This window comes from Chrysochloris asiatica, unplaced genomic scaffold, assembly GCF_000296735.1.
Source record: "Chrysochloris asiatica unplaced genomic scaffold, ChrAsi1.0 scaffold00138, whole genome shotgun sequence".
In the NCBI taxonomy this organism is placed as follows: Eukaryota; Metazoa; Chordata; class Mammalia; order Afrosoricida; family Chrysochloridae; genus Chrysochloris; species Chrysochloris asiatica.
In genome coordinates, this window is record NW_006408656.1 from 1,357,373 (window position 1) to 1,362,695 (window position 5,323).

The window sequence follows — 5,323 nt, forward strand, 5'->3', positions numbered from 1 at the left end:
TCCCAGACTCCCAAACCTGAAGGCCCAGTCCTCTCTCACCCCCAGTCTGCTGACAGGGAGGGGCTGGGTACTTTCTAAAGGTGCTGAGGGCCAGGGAGAAGCTCCTCTCCCCAGCCCAGAGACATACTTGAAGGGCCAAGTTGGAGGGGTGAGGAACTGGGGACCACCCCCCATGCACTGTGAAGGACCCTTGTTTACACATGCCCTCCTCATAGACGGAGTAACTCAGACCCAGGGACAGAGGCCTAGGCCTCCCTGCAGCCTTCGCATTTTAGAGAGAGAGTTCTCTGAAAACAACTTGGAACCAAAAGTGGGGAATCTAATCTCAGTTGTCTGGGCTTGACATGCCACCAGGACCTACTGTCTAGCCCCAGCCTGCAAAGATTTGCCCTTGGCCTTGCCAGAGACCCAGAAGAAACCCCAGATAAGAACCTGAAACCTGGGGAGTAAGACCTGGCAGCTCCAGAGAGTGCCCGTCCTGGAGGACCAACAAGGAACACTAACCATGGATGGTGCCCCAGGACCAGCTCAGGGCAGATCCCAAGCAAGGATTGATGCTGGCTCAGAACTCAGCTCCAGGAGAAATCAGAACTCAGATGGGGCCAGATCTAGCCTGTGGCCTGGGACTGATCCAGGATCCTGACTCAGACCATTGGTAACCTAACCAGGCAGATCCAGGACTACAGTTGGGCCTACTCTAGACCTAGGCCTGAAGGCCCAATCCACCCCTGATTCAGGAGAAGTCAGGAATTACCCAGGACCCTGAAGAGGCCATGATAACTACAGATATGGAACCTCAGCCTGGCCAGACGAAGGCCCTTCCAGTCTCTCTGGAGAAAGGGAAGCCCATTGTTCTGGGCTTACAGAATTTGGGTTCTGCCCACCAGCTGCACTGACGCTGCCCCTCCCCTCCCTGCCCAGCCTTCCCCTCACCTTGGCTCCGGGACACCCGGGACTTATTTAAACTCTGTTGCAAGTGCAATAAACCCGGCCTGGGGCTCTCCACTGACCAGAGCTGGATTCTGTATCTTTCCTTCTACCCTGCTCTTTCCAAATCCATCTTGAAATCAGACATCTTGATGGAAAGGAGATGCCTGCGTTTCTAACAATTCTTTCCATTGGGAACCTGAAGTACGAGCCCCAGGAACTGGGAAAGAAATGATGAAAGAGGAAAAACTTGCTTCCTCTGCCCCATCACCCAACCCTCACCAGGTCTGGTCTCCAGTACCCCAAAAGGAAAAAGGAATCCCTGCTCTCTGTGTTTGCGGATCAGAGAATAATGTAGGGAAAGATCTAAATTGGGGTCCAGGTAACTCATCTAGACTTTCCTGAATCCAAATAATCTAGAAGAATGCTGGTGATGACCCATGGAATCAATTGTAAGAGAAAACAGACTACCATATGTTTGCACATAATGCACACATGTAAACTAAGCACACTCACATAGACTACAAATAGAACACATACATGTGAGGAGGGTGTGCAGGTTTTTTAAGGAAAAACAACTGCACAGCGTGTGTGTTGTTTGTATAAATTGTAGAAAAGAAAGGCAGTTAGTTTTTGTTTTATTTGTTTTGTTTTAACGCCATCAATAATCCTCCGAAGTAGGTAGTATTAAGCCCATTTACCTAAGGAGAAACAGGCCCAGCAAAGACATGTCACTTGTCCAAGGTCACATGGTAAGTGGCAGAGTAGAGTCAAACCCCTAGTTGTCTGATTGTGAAAGCCCTCATTTTTAACCAACATGCCATACGGTTCTGGTTTTGAAGAAAAACCCTGCAAAATGAGACCGCCCTTTGGCGACTGTCTCCTGGATACTTGTCCTAAAATAAGGCAAAAGGAAGCATACTGCCACTGAGTTGATTTCAACTCTTAATGACCCTCTGTAGGGTTTCTGAGACTAAATCTGTATGGGAGCTGACAGCCTCATCTTTCTCCTTCTGAGTAGCTGGTATGTTTGAATCATAGACCTCATAGATAGCAGTCCAGTGTTTATCCCACCAGAGCTCCCATAAGAGGAAGCGTGTTGTTATTGTTAAGTACTGTTGAGTGGTTCCAACTGTATAGACCTGTATAGAGTTTCTGAGGAGTGGGTGATGGGTTTGAACCTCTGACCTTGCAGTTAAGTCCAGCGCCACACCAGGACTCCCAAGGGGAAGCATTGTTTTTGGAATGTGCTGTCAAGTTGGTTCTGACTCATAGTGACCCTTACAGGGTTGCTGAGGTTGTAGATCTCTATGGGAGCAGAAAGCCTCAACTTTCTCCCATGGAACAGCTGATGGATTCGAACTGCCAACCCTGTAGTTAACAGCCCACTTGGACTCCTGGTTTGGCGCTGTATAATGAGAACTGGATTGCAAACCACAAGTTTGATGGTTCAAACCTGCCAGCTGTACAGGGTCCTTATGAGTCTGAATCAACTCCACAGCACTGAACACCATGCCAGCTTAAATTCTAACCGGGTTGGAGGCAAAGATGTCCTTGTCAGGCTATTCGAATTTAGCCACAAGAGGGCAGCACAGCCACAAATTTATGGGGTTTGGGGGAGCAGCAGTCAGAAGTCCAGCTCAGTTTCCCCCCAACATCAGAGCTGTTCTTTTTAACTCAGCTTCCTCCCTAGCAGTGCCTGCATCACACTGCACCCTGTGACTTCTCAATAATTCTGTGCTTCATGAAACTCTTCCTATAACTCATAAATGAAGAGGGACCATAGGGAGGAAGGACTGATGTGGAGCTGTAAGATAAGCACTGGACAGCAGTTCAAATCCACCAGCTGCTCCTCAGAACCCCAGACAGAGTCACTATGAGTCAAAACTGATGTGACACTTGACGGCACTTAACAACAACATAGGGAAGAAGAGATATAATTGGGCAAAGAGCCCAGTGCTGCCAAGATGTCATTTATGGCATAAGGCATCTGGGATTCTAAAGCAAACAGCAACCTCTCTAGGGAAGGGTAGGAGTGACAGTAGCCAAACACCATGGACCAGATCAGAGACTTCTGTCACTGCTCTGAGGAGAAGAGGAAGTGAGTATTGGGTGTGTGGCTGTCACGAATACGTTTCTGTGTACCTGTGAGTCTCAGAGAATGACACGCTCTCACTCAAGGATGTACAATACAAGGAAGGGAGTCCTTGCTCAGAAATGCCACAGCTGTAATCTAGTATCTGCTTCTCTGTCCCTGAGCTGAGATTCCCAGATCCTAGACTGTGTTTCCTCGCACAAATCTCCCAGTGCTCCAGAGCAAGTGTGCCTCTTACAAAGTGATCCAAGGGAACATGAGGTGAAGGCCTAGGAGGCCTGGGCACTGTCCTTGTCTATATTGGAAATAGGAAGGAGGGAGGGAGGCCCCAGGAAGGGAACAGAGCAGCTGGGGGTGCGGGGAGGGGGAGGGGGCTCAAGAGAGGCAGCTGGCAGGCGGGAAGCTGATCTGGGGGGTCTCAAGTTTCTTGACATCAATTAGAGCAGCCTGCCTGGGCTCATTAGTAGCCCGGGGTGCAGGGCTCATCAATAATGAATTCACCCCACACATTGCCCCCCTCAGCTGCCTGCAAGATCACCCCACCCTCCAGCCAGCTGCCTCCCCTTGGTAAGCTAAGCAATCCCTCTTCTGAGACCCCTAGTTCAGGGTCCCTGAGGGCATTGTGGGAAGGTGGACAAAGGGTTGAGGGCAAACGGGTCCCTGTCACTGATCAACCATGCCTGATACTGACCCTTGTTTTGTCTTGGATTCCACTCAAGGAGGCAAATGAAAGGGAAGAGGAAAGAAGACTGAGCAAGGGGGAGGCGATAGCAGGGTATGAGGCTTTGTGATACTGGATTCTAACTTCCTGAGGGTAGGTGTGATCTGGAGCAAGAGCTCTTCTAACAAGGTCAGAGGTCCCAAAGTCAGACATGGGCAGCAAGGTCACCATCCCCTGGGGTCTCTGGGCCTTTGGTTCAGCATTGGCAGTCCCAGCATCCTCTTGCTCTTGAGTCAGAGCTGGCCTTACCAGTGCAAAACAGATCTCTCCTTCATACCAAATCACTGGGGTGAGGACAAGAAAACTACTGGGGTCCAGAAACAGGAACCTAGCTTTTCTGTACCTTAATGAGCCATCTAGTTCCATCTTCCAGTCCCCTTCCTGGACTGTTCCTAGACTCCAGTCCTGCCTTCCTTCCACAGACTTCTTCCTCCCTGCCTCCACCCTCCCTAAATCTCTCACGTGTTCTAGTTCCCAGACACAACCCCTTCCCCTCTGGCTGCTTGGCATTGTGGGAAACCTGCCGGCTGCCTTCCCTCTTGGGGCGGGTACCAACAGGTCCCAGGCTGGAGGAGTGGCATCTTCCCTAGACACCTTGCAGGTAGGCACACTCCCAGACTCCAGCCTCATGCCAGGATCCCAATTGCCCTTCTATCATCCCTTAGCACACATCTAAGTGTCCTGTACTCTCCCTACCCTTGACAATCTCCTCAGCCCATATATTCTGTCCTGCATTCTATACCCTCCCCACCTCACCAGATAATCCTCTCAGCCCTGCAATCCTCTGCAATCCAAGCTCACCTTTGTGGGAAATTCCCAGGGTTTAGGCCATGGGTGGCTGCACCCCCACCACTCCCCTGCCCATCCAGGTCATCTCTACAAGGTTGTTCCTCAGTCCTCCTCGTATTCTGCCTCTTCCCAATGATCTCAGCTGCAAGTTTCTATTTTCACCTCCTCAGGCCCATTGATTGCAGATTCTTCCCTAAAGTAGAATTAGCCCTTCCCTAAGGACCCAGGCATTGGTATTCCAGCATCAGCTATCATTTTAGGAATCATCTTCAGCCCCTCATTCTACTCGGAGACCCAGCCCCCAGGCATCCTGCTACAAAGCCGGAGAAACAAATAAGGGATCTACACTCCCATCCCTCCGGAGGGGACTCAGGTAGCCCACCCAACCTAGGTCCCATCCTTCTCCCAGAGTACTGAGGCATCCCCTCCCCTCACCCCATTATCAGCCTAGGACCAGATTTCCCACTCTCAGACTCAGGCCTTCGGAACCCAGTCATCTTAGTTTCTAGCTTCCTTCCTTCAGCACCTCACCCGGTCTTTTAGATGTTTTGTTTTCCTAGACCTGACTGCAGTGACACAGTAAATTCAAGAGACTCAGAGGCAGCAAGTAGAAGGGCGGGAGGAAGCAGGAGGGACCAGAGCCATCAGGACACCCCTCCTGGAGCCCTTGGTGTCCTGGTCCCCGCCCCTCCTCCCGTCTTCACCTGCTGCGGGCCCCGCCCCCGCTCCGCCTGGGCCGGCCTCTGCTCCTCCCCTGACTCCTCCCCCAGTACCCCCAGCCCAGCCAGAAC